Source organism: Micropterus dolomieu, linkage group LG18, assembly GCF_021292245.1.
Source record: "Micropterus dolomieu isolate WLL.071019.BEF.003 ecotype Adirondacks linkage group LG18, ASM2129224v1, whole genome shotgun sequence".
NCBI lineage: Eukaryota > Metazoa > Chordata > Actinopteri > Centrarchiformes > Centrarchidae > Micropterus > Micropterus dolomieu.
Window position 1 is genome coordinate 35,887,046 of NC_060167.1, and position 15,726 is coordinate 35,902,771.

General features: G+C 43.0%; 1 pseudogene; it reads left to right on the forward strand.

The window, feature by feature from the left end:
- Positions 1-15,726, forward strand: part of LOC123987107 — a 185,103-nt pseudogene that overhangs the window by 20,884 nt on the left and 148,493 nt on the right.

A 15,726-nucleotide genomic window follows, 5' to 3' on the forward strand; every position in this document is an offset into this window, starting at 1 on the left:
TTGCTAATATACCATTGTGTTATAGTCTGATAACTGCCTGTACAGGCAGTATTCCACATTAGCTCTCCTTTTCAAATGGATGGAGTGGCATGTTTACTTCTTTACTACACTGTATGCAGTAGAAGTGATTGGCTGTTACTGTACATATATGTGCTGTTTGATAGTGACCCAGAGGATACCCAGATGGTTGACTTTGCCCGCTTTCTCCGAGAAAAGCATCCTACAGAATTATTCCTGCACCTCAGTGTGGATGACTGTGTTTACAGTCTCTGCTGGCTGATGGCAGTGGTCTTCAGCTGTGCCTTCATTTCTGTGGAAATGCCTGTGAGATTAGATTTTTGATTCCAGCTGTCATCTGCTAACATCCTTTAGGTGGGCAGCCCTGACCAGGCAAAGCTCCCCATGATGGGTTTCTCCTCGCATCGATAATCCATCAGACAAATGTTTGCTTCCACACTAAAAAGGCCCAAAACCACCATCAATTGACCGCTGCTTTGAAGTTTAGCACAGAAATATAGTATCTCATCTTTTCAGTATGCTCCGCCATGAGTTCTCCATAACCCAGTTCCTGCATTAAAATCAGTGCTGCAAGTAACTGCATCTAATTACAGTAGTAGGGTTGTACAAATCTAGTTTGAAATGGCCAGTCCCACCTGCTCTGCAGTCTTTGTCAGCTCCCACTGTTGTTCTGTGGAGGCGTATGCGTTTTCTCCCCACATCAGACCTCTGTCCACGTCTTTCCACCTGCCAGACTGGTGCTTGATAGGATGGTGTAACATACATAGGAGTTCGCTCTTCACCCAGAAATGTAACCCTGTCTCCTACCAACATTCAACATTGGCAAACCTTAACTAAATAATTAAAATTGCCTAAACATGATTATACTTACTGATCAAATTAGAAATTGCTTAATGTGCCACTTTCAGAACACCTGACACTCTGCTCATGTTGGCAGTTTTTTCTTGTTGGCATATTTTTTATTGTCCCTGACCTGATCTGTAGAGAGCGATAATATACACTGAACAAAATTATAAACGTAACACTATTGTTTTTGCCCCCATTCATCATGAGCTGAACTCAAAGATCTGAGACTTTCTCTATGTACACTAAAGGCCTTTTTCTCTCAAATATTGTTCACAAATCTGTCAAAATCTGTGTTAGTGAGCACTTCTCCTTTGCTGAGATAATCCATCCACCTCACAGGTGTGGCATATCAAGATGCTGAACAGACAGCATGGGTATTGCACAGGTGTGCCTTAGGCTGGCCACAATAAAAGGCCACTAGAAAATGTGCAGTTTCACTGTATTGGAGGGGGTTGTGGGGGTAGGTCCCGAAACCAGTCAGTGTCTGGTGTGACCACCATTTGCCTCACACAGTTAAACACATCTCCTTCGCATAGAGTTGATCAGGTTGTTGATTGCGTCCTGTGGAGTGTAGGTCAATGTTGGTTTTCAATGGCTGTGTGAAGTTCCAGTCAGGTCGAGACCCCGATGAGGCAAAAGCATGCAGATGAGCTTCCCTGAGACGGTTCCTGACAGTTTGTGCAGAAATTCTTTGGTTATGCAAACATTTTTGCAGCAGCTGTCCGGGTGGCTGGTCTCAGGCGATCTTGGAGGTGAAGATGCAGGATGTGGAGGTCCTGGGCTGGGGTATTTACATGTGGTCTGCAGTTGTGAGGCCGGTTGGATGTACTGCCAAATTCTCTGAAACGCCTTTGGAGACGGCTTATGGTAGAGAAATGAACATTCAATTCACAGGCAACAGCTCTGGTGGACATTCCCGCAGTCAGCATGCCAACTGCACGCTCCCTGAAAACCTGTGACATCTGTGGCGTTGATGTGATGGAACTGCACATATTCGAGTGGCCTTTTATTGTGGCCAGCCTAAGCACACCTGTGAGGTTGATGGTTTACCTCGGCAAAGGAGAAGGGCTTACTAACACAGATTTTGACAGATTTGTGAACAATATTTGAGAGAAATAGGCCTTTTTTGTACATAAAGAAAATCTTAGATCTTCCATGATGAATGGGGGCAAAAACAAAAGTGTTGCGTTATAATTTTGTTCAGTGTAGGAGCAATTATTTTAAGTAGCTGATTTATGAATTAAACAAGTTTTACGAGTTTATTTGTTTATTCCTAAGTTGACTTACAATAACCTGTACAGCTTTGTCAATCATCCATGCTTGTTATTGGCTATTTTTCTGAGGCTATTTTTAATGGATGTAGCTAGGTAACTAACTAGCTTCGGAGGAAGATGACATGCCCATTCTTAATCCAGACCTAATTGAATTGCTGAACAAATGTGACTCAGAAGTGTGGAACCAGGCTAAGATCTTTATCAACTAATTTATTATTATTACTTACTACTAATAATATCATACATTACTCTTGCGTGATGAAGGACTGTAAGTTACACTTTTAGTACTCACTCCCTAAACCTGCCTATAATTATGTTGCAGCACAGAAGTGCTTTCTAGCTTCTGGTTTATTTCAAGGCTTCTATTTAAATCTAAACTAAGCACACGTATTGACGAGAAAATATAGGGACCATGTTAGCTTAAGATAAAACAATAGCGTGCACAGCATGTGGAATAACATTTTACCCAATTAAAATATAGACAAACATTTACGACATGCTATGAAAAAGGGGAATTGTCTTTGAATTTTCAGAGGTTTCCTTATAACCAGTCACTTGAAATTAAAGTTGACTTAAAAAGGCCTTGGAGAAAAAAGATGATCAAGACACCGACCGTGCGGTCACTTTTCCATTGAATATCTGCATCCATGTTCTATACCCTCTGATTCTCTGCACTGTTAAACAGCCATGCCTATCTAGAAAGGGCTGATGTCACCTTATATGATATCCTCAAACTTCTGTTTCACCATAGTGCTAACATGTAACATGCATCACACACTGTAAATGTTTTAGGAGTGCTGGCCTCTATCAAGTAAAGAATATACATAGTATAGTGCACGTGTTTGTGATCATGATGGACGTTATGTGTGCCATAATGTGCCAAACACACACACACACACAGGCTGCTCACTGGCCATAAATGCTTTACTTTCTCTCTTTCTATCAAATGGAATCAGTTAGCCAACCGTACCTAAACTCAGCCTCTTGCCTCTCTCTCTCTCTCTGTTTCAGTATTTATTAATTTAACTAGACCCCCCCCCTTCCTTCTTTTCTTATTTTTTCTCCTTTGAAGAGGAAAGCTGAGAGGATTGGGATGTACGGGTTCCTGCAGTGGCTGGGTCGTTTTGGTCGACTGGCCTCCTGTCCTACCGAAGCAGAAACATGAGGCTTTCTCTACACTGTCTGTTATTACCATGCTCTGCTTTGATGTGTGTGTGTGTGTGTGTGTGTGTGACAGACGAGGGCACGGGAGAGGGGAACTAAAATAAACGAAAGTCGCTTCTTTCTGTAATCTGTCAGTCTCCGTGTGATTGGTTGATAATTTTCCATACAGGTCTTTGCACCATATTCTCACAATACTCATTCCGAAAACTCACTTTAGACCAGGAGGAGGAGGAGCAGTTTTTAATGGAAGTGAGTGTCTGGACAGACCAACTGAGCTGTCAGCTGAAACACAGCAGTCCAATGTTGAAAGCGCCTGTGCTGTGCTGTGCTGTGTGTGTGTGTGTGTGTGTGTAGAAGCTGCTGCTGTATGGTGCCCACTTTATAACCTCTCTTTCTAAAGTGGCATTCCTTGTTTTGTGTAATTTAGTCTCTCTGGTCACCTGTCAGTCAATCAGTAAGGATTTTTTCTGGATGAAAAAACCTACTTTATTTACAGCCAATGGTTTTGCTATGTAGGCTATCATTGTCCCAGCCCTATTCCTTGGAGTTACACACCTCACAATTTGGGTCCCATGCCAACATTCTGTGACCTGTAAGAGTCAGGGTGGAAATGATGTAGTGCAGTGGTTCTCAACCTTTTTTGGGCCAGCGCACCCCTTTCCATTATCCAGGTCCCTTACTGCCCCCCATCAAAAAATGTTTTTTTTTTACCTGAATATTGTTGATTTGTTTTATTGTTATTAAAAACATAGCAAAGGTAACAAAAAAGCCATGTGAAAAGTTATGATATTTAACTAATAAGTGAATATTTCTCCCAGAAACTGTGTGTGAACCCAGATACTGTTTTCTTGGATGGGACACTTAATAAGTGGGAGGTATGGGGGTCCTCCCCCAGAAGATTTTGAGCATTAAACACTTAATTTGAAAATTTGCACCAATTTATGGTGGAAATGTCTAAAAATTCAGGTGGCAGGTGACAATTCAAAATATATAATTATAATAGAATATAATCTAGTGAGGCTCTCAGGCATTCTCATTGCTTTTAATTATTTTTTTTATTTTTCCCTGCTGAGTCAACACACATGATTAAGTCTTACCTCCTCTTTTGTGGGGAAGTAACCTATTTAAATGTGTTTGTGGCCCCTTTTCATCTCAGTAATAAATTAATCCGTTTTAATTCAGTTATTGATTGGACTTTATTAGCGAATCTGTTAATAACTTATCATAACTCAGGGTTTCCCACAGAATGACAGATACAGCATGCTGGCCTCGAAAACCCAGCTGTAGTCTAACATTAACTTAGCTCTCCTTATTAGCTAGGCTCCTTACATACTTGCTAATAACTTTTAATAGCAGGGTCTCCGACACTGACAGCATTGTGTTGGACAGATTTGTGCAGCTGTGTTCACGAGGGAGAGAGTGCGAGAGATCGAGGGACGGGTGAGAGAGACGAGCAAGAGGATGTGCTGCGCGAATATGCGCTGCCTGCAGCTGAAATACGATTTTACATGTTTAATCAACATGTGGCAGTCAGCGCTGATATTGTGGTAGGCCGCCACATATAAATGAATGTACGGGAAACACTGTAACTTATCTGCTCATGTTCAAAACTTTCTGCACATTCAGAATCTCTCCCACATATCTAAGTTCTCTGACATATAAATAAAAAAGTCGTAATGGGAGACTAACGTCGAGAATTCATAATATTTTACTACATGCCCTATAGGCCTACTGCATTATGTTACTGATTCGTAACTGTACCATACTGTATCTGCTTGACCGTCTAACAGACAAAACTGAATGAGACGAGGAGGTGCTCATGCCGGGGGAAACGAAACTAACCGACAACACCTATGATCAGGCAGAAATCTCCGACACTTCAGCACCTCTGATAAGGTGCCACTTACAATCCCCAACAGAGCAAGACGTTACATTTTTATCGCTTACTGACACTACAGTATATGGTATAAACTGTCTGCGACTCACAGCATGAGGTGAGTTGCTTTCAGGGTCCCTCGCTGGTCTTGCAGCGAAGTTACTTTCAGGGTCAGTCCGACAGGGGAATATCCCTCTTGTAAATGTGTAACCACTGCGATAACAAGACGTTCACAGTGTATTCCTCAGAAAAATAAACACTTTTCCACCAAGAAACAGAGCGTCTATTTTCCAGAGTTTACACAGTAAATGCCATGTGGGTAAAATTTTAGAGATGATACTCTGACCTCCCCTGAAGGCAGCACGAAGCTGCACCACAAGTAGCTGACAGAGAAAAAATACACAGTCTCATCCAGTCGCAGTTGACTAAACTGGCAGGTTTTAATGTTGCAGACCACGTTTGTTTGCAAGTAGTTTAAAGTTTAAACTCTGTTCACTGTTGTGAATCTTTGGTGTAAACTGGCCTTAGAATTTCCAACTATCAAACGCCCCCCAAAAGCAACTCAGCGCCCCCCCTTCCAAAATATTGCTTCCAGCGCCCCCCATTGTCCTCGGAATGCCCCCGTCGAGAAACACTAATGTAGTGAATCCAGTTTACCTATGGGAGATCAGGGTTCACATTCAGACATCTTTTTTTCTTTCCCTAACCTTACCTTAGTGTTATATTTGCCTATTCCTACCTGTATTATAACCACATTGTATTTGTCTTAACCACAATCTTTCCCAAACCTTAACCATAGCATAGTTACCATGCACAGACAGGCCTGCCCACAGAAATGACTGGGCCCCTGACAAGATCCAGTAAATGAGCCCTCTGCAAATTTGCTTTACTCATGTCAGCGCATGCTGTGCTCTCTCTATCTCCTACTTAAACACATACATGGCCTGCTGCATGCGGTGCACTTTTGATGTTTTGACGTTGCGTACAACAAACATTACTCATACTCGTTCAGGAGAGAGAGGGGGTTACATTATGAAACAGGCTATATTTTACTAAAGCAACATTTAAAAATTTTAAATTTTATGTTATTTTAGTAGGGCAGCATGGTGGTGCAATGGTTAGCACTATTGCCTCATAGCAAGAAGGTTGCAGGTTCAAACCCTGGTTGCCCGGTCTTTCTGTGTTGGGTTTGCATGTTCTCTGCGTGTGCTCCGGCTCCCTCCCACCCTCTAAAGACATGTAGGCTAGGTTAATTGGTGACCCTAAATTGTCCTTAGGTCTGTGTGTAGATTTTAAAATTGAATTAATTAATTGCAGTATTGTTAGATATCACCATTCTCATCATGATCAATCAAATGAGTTCAAACAAACTAAAAATGTAAAATGCATCAGTTACATGTAGTGACCAGACACAAAGTGTAGGTTAGTGTCACATTAAGTTAACATTTTATGAAGTGGATGCGTTGCACTGTATTGTGGGTACTAATGAAAGCCAAATGCAGGAATCTTCAGAAAGCAGCCTGATTTTTAAATGTTCTCATGTTCTTACAGCCGTATACTATGTTTTTGCATATCCTACAAAAATCACAGACGAAAAAGTGGCACTCCTTTTTTGATATACAGAGATGATTGTTTTCAATAAATTAGGCAACTTCCTGCAACAAAGCCCCAGAAGGGATTTATTATCTGTAGCTGAATTCCTGATCGTGGTTTTTATTTTTTGCTGTGGTTACCATAGTTTTATAGTTCCTCATGCATTAATAACTTCATTTCAATTATTATTCCAATTGTTTTCCCCTTGCTGTACCTTATTATGGTTCTGCAGCAACAACAGTTTCCTTGCAGGCACAATCAAAGTTTAATCTTTTGTTTTGCAATTCTCATATCTCATGGATACAGAATGTATGTTTCTAACAAAATATAATTGTACATACATTGTTATACTAGCTCTGTTGTAGATACTACTCATTAAATGTATAGGAACACTACAAGAGGAAGGCAGATGGTCATCAAAGGGAAGGACACGTTTGAATCATTTTAGTGGTTGTACTGCAGTGCTTTGCCTGTGATTAACTGCATTCGCGATGTCTGATTTTTATTTGCCTTGAAATGCACTATGTGCAATAATAACTCTAAATCATGTTTGAATTTGTTTGTCTTCTCAGTGGTGGTGTTGTACGTGCAAGGCCTGGGGACCAAGGAGTGGAGAGAGGTGAGTGTAATGGCTAACTCTAGTTTTCAAGTGCAGAATGTATGGATTCCACCCATTGGCCTTTAAAGGTTAAAGTGATAACTGTGCAAATCAAAAGGTTTATGTTTTTGCTGAAAGTTCAGTTGGCAACTGACAAAAAGTAAGGTGGTCCTGACAGTCTGCTGTAGATGAAATGCTGCCATTTCTTATATATGGTTAAATTCCATCATGAGTGAATACAGTCACCTGTAGTTTGTCCCCAAACATGACCTTTTGATAAGTATGTGCTGGTAATGGTGGTCATGTGATAAGTAGTGGTACCTTTAGAAGTAGTAGTAGTAGTAGTATTGACACTGAATCAGTGGTAGCATAGATTTTCTCAGCAGTGGTCTGTAGTAGTGTTTGTTGACTCATGTTTCTCTATATTGTTGGCGGACAATGAATTTGGACCTACAGTACGTCAGCTGAATAAGAAGTCAAGTAGAGGGCCTAAAGGAAACAAAGGAAGAGCTTTCTTGTTGTTGAAAGAATCAGTTTACATCTCTTATTTCGTTAAGCTACTTTGAGTTTGCGTTTCCTTGTGCCCATGATTGGTCAGTACCAAGCGGGAAGCTTCCGGTCTAAAATATGAAGCCGATGTGGAAGTCCCTGAAACCTGCATTCTATTCAAAATCCAGCAGGGGGCGACTCTTCTGGTTGCAAAAAGAAGTCCGGCTCCATTAGAAATAATGGGAAAATGACCCTACTTCTCAGCTGAATTATTACCCCAGTAAACACTTTCCTGATGAGTTTTTGGTCTCAGTCGCTAGTTTCAAGTCTTATTCAATACAAAATGATGTTCATTTAGTAAATTATGGTCCGGAGTTTGACTGAGTGTGTACTGGAGAGCAGAAGAATCAGATAAACACAGAATTTACTGATGATAAGAAACAATCACTTGACAAAAGATCTTAGAAAACAAGGCTGAGATTGAAAATAACAGCAAGGCTTTAAAAATCATTTGCTATTCTCAGCACATGTCCGATTTTCATTTAAATTCATTTAAGCTTTTTAAAATAAGGGGAACACAGGATGAAATGGGCGTGAGTCGAGCAGCACTTAGTCAAACTCCAATGGGGATAACTCAAAGAAACCATAAACAACCTCCTGTAAGGTCAGAACTAAAGAGAGTCTAAGCAGGCGTGGAGCATGATGTCCTGTCACACTGGATGTTTTTTTAGTGAACAGAATGTAATAAAAACTAAGCCCTTCTGTGAAACCTGAGCAGCCAAATATAGGAATTCATAAATTGGAAAATCATCCGAGACGCTTTGTGAGGTCTGCCCTGGAACACTATGGCTGTGTAAACATCCTTCTCCTCTCTGCCTCAGTGTGTCTCACTCTTTTTCTTGCAGTAATTTCTGCTTTGTTCTATCAGAGAAAATCAGTCTCACCTCAGTGGGGATCCAAACACACAAACATAGATCTCAATCAGTCTCACAGGGAGAGGATGCTTTCAGCAGACCTATATACACACACACACACACACACACAAACTATAGAATGGTGGTTGATGCATCCATAACGGGCCAGCTGTGGCTCAGGAGGTGGAGCGGGTTGGCTGTTAATCGGAAGGTCGGCGGTTCAATCCTGCATGTAGAAGTGTCCTTAGGCAAGATACTGAACCCTGAGTTGCCCCTGGCGGCTCTTCTGCCAGTATGTGAATGTTAGTTTCTGTTTGAGCACTTATGCTCAGTGTATGAATGTGTGTGAATTGTAAAAGCGCTTTGAGTGGTCAAAAGTGAGCATCAAATATGGAGCATTTACGTAATGTACAATGTAACTGAGGTTCAGGAACAAGACCACATCTCTCTCACTAATCCAACCACCTGTACTTCATTTCAATCCATTCACCTGCATATACATAAAAGCCTGTCTAACCCTTTTCGCTCCTGTTTCTCAGTTCTCACGACCATATGTATAATACTCATAAAAAGTTACTTATAACCTTAGTTTACTGAAACATGGATTACGAGCTGGTTTTCAGCCCCTCTGCAATCTGTACTCCTCCGTCCAAACGCAACAACATTGTGATTCCATACTCCGTGTCTGGAGTATCAGAGAAACTTTTCAACAAACACAACATCCCTGAGAAAAGCAATCTAGTGTATGCGGTCCAATGCAGTGAGGAATGCACAGACCTGCATATTGGGGAGACCAGGTGCACATTTTAGACAGAGAAGATGGATGGTTTGAAAGAGGTGTCAAGGAAGCCATCTACACCAGGGTTGAGAAGCCGTCATTGAACAGGGGAGGCTTACTTACAATGCTGTCCTTTCATCACTTCCCAGAAAACTCAACAAACGTAACCTATTGGCCTCAGGTGAAGATACCAACGATGGTCGTTCAGTCTTGGCCTCCGGTAGTCCTAACATCGTCACAGCAACCAGGAACACTAACGAACCAGCGGTATCGACGATTCTGGCAAAACGACCCCACTGAGGTTAAATAGCTGAGTTTCCCTGCCAGTCAGTCAGAACTGAAGAAGTTCTTTGGATGAGGGACGAAACGTCTTCTAGTATCTTCAACCAAGTCCAGCTGCCCTTGACTATAACCTTCGTCAACCTCCCAGTCCATGGTTTCACTTCCAGTTTCAATCCAGGCATCAAGGTTATCCCGATCCATCATAACCTCCAGTCCCCCCTTCGCCGAGCCTATACTGTGGCCAAGTTTCTGGCTAACAAAGTTGACAACAGCATTGCGGACTATTCACCAGCCCCCCTTTCCCAATTCACTGCACCATCCATACCGGCATCACCACCAGGACTTACACTGTCAAAGATCATCTCTCTTTCCCCCACGGCACCACCACACCAAGCACCAAAAGCCTCATCTGCAGTTCACATTTTTTCATGCACCACGCAACCAGCTCACGCGACATTAACCTCAACCATCTTACCAGCCACCGCGCCTGGTCGACTTCATCATTACCAGCACTTTGATTTCTGGAGTTTCTTCTTTTCGGCGTTTCTTGGAATGGTTCATATTACTTACAGTTTTTTTCAATTGTTAACCTGCACTGGTCAAAACTGAAGTCACATTGTCCAAACTCACACGGTCAGCGAAACAGAAGTGTATGTGGACCAAACTGTAAGTCGTTTTTCAGTGCTTTCACACAAAAAGCATTCAATGACCACTCTCTCCAAAATCCATGAACTCTTTTCTCTTTACTACTTCACCACCTGCAAAACACTGTATATCTGCAGCACATTTTTCAAATGCTAACACACTGTGTCCAAAATGATTGCAAATATCTTGCATTTTTGCAGTAACTGAACAAATAAATATAGAAAATCTCAGCAGGACATTTATGTACATTTTACGTCTATGTGCGTAGAGAAATGAGTGTAGTGTTTTGAATGTGGACTTACTGTAAAACTGCAAGCTGTGAGTAAAGCAGAAAATGCAGGAATGCAGTGATATAGAAAAAATAAATGATACTGAAGCAAATTTCTGCATTTCTGATTCATTCTTGTTACATAGTACTATAGTACAGTCAATAAAGTGAAAATATGTTATTTTTACAGTTTCTCTTAGTCGCTTTGGTATATTTCTAGAATCATCCATTTTTATTGGTAAACTATGGCTAAAGGTTTGGATGACAATGATTGAAAATGCCCAAGACTGCACTTTTTCTGTATGGCATGTATCAGTTTCAACAGTACAGAGTTAAACATTGCAAGGGATTGGACAGGATTCACAGTTATGCTTTTAACTGTGAATTTGTTGACAGAGTCAACACGTCATTGTGATACAGAAAAGAAGAAGATGAGACTATTACGGCACTGCATAAAATAACAGAAACGATTACAATATACAGTTTTTTCATTGCTTTGGTACTACTATCGCAAGTATGTGGTAAAATTTCACAACTTTTAGTACAAAACTCCAAACTCATCACACATCGCCAGTCTTTCATTCAAAACTTACCATTGTGCATTCATTTGGATTGTAAACATCTCTCACCGCACAAGCCATTGATTCAAAATATAGGTTTCTCGTGAAAAGTCATGAGAACATATGGTTTAATCACCAAAACACAACATAAGGATTTCTTTTCAGTTTAGTCGTTTTAACAATCAGTGAATCCATTGATAAACAATGCGAGATACATGTTTCAAATCACCTTAGAAGTGCTGAAAATAGTATGACAGATTACAGTTTTCACATTAGGCAATACACTTTCATTACCCAAGATTTACAGAATATGTCATTTCCATGATATTTATCCTAAGTCAAGTTTTCCAGTTATATTACAACATAGGAATACTCTCTAAAATCAAAGGTACAGTTACAGTAAATAAAATAAATTACTGTAAAGCCAGCTTCATCAACAAAAACGTACTTGTGATGGTTCACATCAGCATCAAGCACCATCACCCTGTAAAAAATATATTTCGGTTAGTTCTTTCAACAGTGTAGTTTTAATAGACATAAGTAGGCGATGCATCAAATAGTAACAGTAATACAGTATATAGTGCTGTACCTGAACATATTCAGCCCTCAGCTGTTTCTTTCAAAAGCCATTAGGTATATTTGTTTCATTGATACCTGGTGCCTCTTCATAAGCCAGGCTACTGTTGGTAGGCTGATAGATTCTCCTTGATTGCCTGCTTTATTTCTGACAGCCGTATATCATTCCTGGCCCTCACTATTTCCACCACTGCCAACTCCTGCTGGTGGGTCAGCACACGGCCACAACTGTGGGGTTTTCTTTCAATTCTTTGCATAGAAAAGAATAAACTGTTGATAGATCATACTGTAAGAATACTGTAACATGTTGAATGAATTAGAATTTGAAGACAAATTTACACACATTACAATTTACAGTACTGTAAATCTAAAGGTAAAGCCCAGTATACATCCTCTCGACTCTCCGGTTTTCTTGCCGAAAAGTGCGAATGATTCAATTGACAGTTGATCTTTTTAGATTTGGCTCAACTAATCTGGCAGCCTCTGCCATAGTAAGGCCTCGGCTCACCACATGATCAACGATGGTAGCCCGGACTTCATTAGAGACAACAGTTCTGCCACCCTCTCTGTGACTACCAACCATTCGATAGGCCCTTTAACCACCTCTCCGACCTCTCTGTTGTTGGTCATGCACATCATCTTTGATGGATCCCTTATCCATTAGTTCTTCCTCTTCCTTACTGTCTGCTCTGCTCCATATTGAAAGAAATTTCCAGTCTTTACACTCCGCCTTTTAATGGGTGACCAATTGTGGTTACGAGATGAAATAATCAGCAATAATGAGTATTCATGTGTACACACATTTTATATAGCTGACAAACCAATTTCAAATGTATAGGTTTACCAAACGGTTCAATGATTAACCATTAAGATCAGTTGGATTAGCGTTTTTTTCAATTGCTAACCTGCACTGGTCAAAACTGAAGTCACGTTGTCCAAACTCTTCACACAGTCAGCAAAACAGAAGTGTATGTGGACCAAACTGTGAATCATTTTTCGTTGTGTTCACACAAAATGCATTCAATGACCGCTCTCTCCAATCCTCTCAGGTTGACGTTCCTGTCCATTGGGCCACAGATTCTTATTCACAGCACAACAGATAGCTTCATAAGTTTACTGTAGGACACATTTACAAAAAATAGACATATGTAGGAAAATGCAGATTATGACGTGTTCAACCATTTTGCATGTGTACATGTGACTAACGCAATGAATTTAGGATTAGATGTTTTGGGGAGTAAGACTACTCAACAGAGAACCAGTATACTGTAATACATTGTGATCAACATGACTTACAGTAAGCAATTCATAATGTAGGAAACAGCAGTCAAATGTACATAATCATTTGCACAAATGTGTCAAAGCATGTGCAGTTTCTCAAAAGATTGAGAAATTGCTTTTACGTACGATGTACACAAATGTCTAGATGATGAGGAGGAGGTTGAACAAGTAGAATTTCAATTCTACTTTCTCTTCTGAGAATTGTAGCAAAGTGACTGAGAACAACAGTATTCTATATGAAATACTGATTCAACCAAAATAGTGTTTTGGTTGAGCGAGTTTATTTTGTGCTTGTATGAAGTGTTTTTGTGGTTTGAGTGACTTTTGCAGTTGAGATTAACTTTGGCCAGGATGCATGTTGGTAATGCAGACTGTGTGAAGAGTTTTGAAAACGTGGCTTCAGGTTTGAACGTTGCATCTTAGCAGTTGAAAAAAACTGGAACAGTCAGTGCAAGAGCAGCCCCGAGTTCCCCTTCGAGGGAACTCGAACTGCGTCGGTTACGACACTATGGGAACGTGAATGAAATCACTCCAATCCTATTGGCTTGTTGCTAGAACGGTAAGGTGTGACGGAATAACCGGAGGAGTATAAAGCACACCTGTACACACTCATCATTAGCTTTTTTCTATTCAGCAGGCGCTCTGTATGTTGTTTGAAGAAAGCTCCAGTCCTACAAGCAGTGTGTCTTACCTGTAGAAGAAGTCTACCAGCATGTCCGGCAACCAGATGTACAGAAGGTGTGTTTTTTTTCTTGACCTCGGTACATCACGGATGGAGATTCTCATGAGATGTGTGTCTCATGTTTGGGGATGGAGCACGCCCGGGCAGCTCTCGAGGGGGCTGCCTGCGCCCGTTGCGAAGCCCTTTCCGTGTGGGTACTGAGGTACAGCATGGCTCTCTCTTTTCCGAGGATGGCCGGATGTGTGGGCCCTGCGGCCGCTGAGGCAGCCCGGCGGCTTCACTCTTGGGGTTCACAGCCATGTCGGAAGATTTCAGGACGGATGAGGCTTTTTCATGGCCCTCATCCGCTGGCTCCGACGCTTCCTTTCCTCGTTCGGGAGACCGTTCTAGGCTTCTCCCGCTCGCGGTTTGGATCCGGAGACGCTGCAGCAATCCGACTCTGAGGAGGCGGACGTGCTCAGTGTAGTGGACGATGACTTCCGGGTGTCGGGGCAGCGTCATCTGGCAGCGCCCGACTATGACGTGCTACTGGAGGTGGTGACTAGAGCCGTGGCTAAGCTCAACATCAACTGGCCACAGGAGGAGCAGACACCACAGGCTAGTGGTAAGCTTGATGAAAGGTTTCTTAAGCACCACGCGCCACCTCCACGCCGGTCTCTGCCATTCTTTCCTGATTTAGAGACTGAGTAATCATGGGGCAGACCCTTCTCTACACGGCTTTCCACATCCCTATCACTGTATTACAGTAATGTGATGGGGGTTAGGGATCGTTTGAGATCGTGGGGAGGATGCCTCGGGTGGAGGATGTGCTTGCGAGCTATCTCTCCCCTCGACTTGCGTCTTCCCTGGAGAAGCCGGTGTTACCCTCCAAGCCATGTCACACCAAATCTACGCTCGTGGGGAAGGCGTACATGGGAGGTGCGAGCTTGCACACCATGGCGGTGCTTCAAGCCTACCAAGCCGACCTGCTACAGGAGATGGTTCAGAGGAGGGGTCCCTTTGAGGAAGATCTGGCGGAGCTTCGCAGAACCACGGAGCGTTAGACGCAGGGCGAAGCATTCCGCCAGTACCTCCCTCGCCGGTCTGGACCCAAGGCAGCTGAGGCTGCCAGGCGTAGGTCCCTTCCCTCTACGAGCTCCTACGGAGAGGAGTGGAAGCAGAGTGTCGCTTCTTGGGGGCCCCCCCCCGAGGAGCTGGGCGGCGCTTTGGACGGCGCTCTCACCCTCAGCCTTCTGAGAGACGCGATCTGAGGACTGTCATCCAGTCCCGACGGAGCTCAGGGAAGACCGGGGTAGGGGAGTCGCGTCAGATCCTCCTGTGGTCCCAGCAGAGGTTACTATCGCTCAAGGCGATGTATCTTCCGGGGACGCAGAATCAGGGAGCAGACTTGCTGTCGAGGCAGGGGCTGAGGAATGGAGACTTCACCCCGAAGTGGTGGAGCTCTTAGCGTCTCAAGAGACAACGCACTGCCCGCTATGGTTTTCTCTCGTTCCTCCAGCCCCGTTGGGTCTGGACGCCATGGTACATTTGTGGCCGAGGCTATGTCTGTACGCTTTTCCCCCAGTCGCTCTGCTCCCGGGGGTTCTGGAGCGGGTCCTCCAGGACAATGTCGGCCTACTGCTCGTAGCCCCGTTCTGGCCAACCCGGGTGTGGTTCTCGGACATCATGATCGCTCCTGGACGGCCCGCCGTGGGGGGTCCCTCTGAGGAGAGACCTGCTGTCCCAGGCGCAGGTCCGGGTTCTTCACCCTTGCCCCGCCATATGGCGACTGTGGGTCTGGCCCCTGAGGGGGCACAGTACCTAGAGGTGGGTCTAACAGCCGGAGCAGTCGAGACCCTCCTCAGCTCCAGGGCCCCGTCCACACGGATCCTCCGTGGTGCCC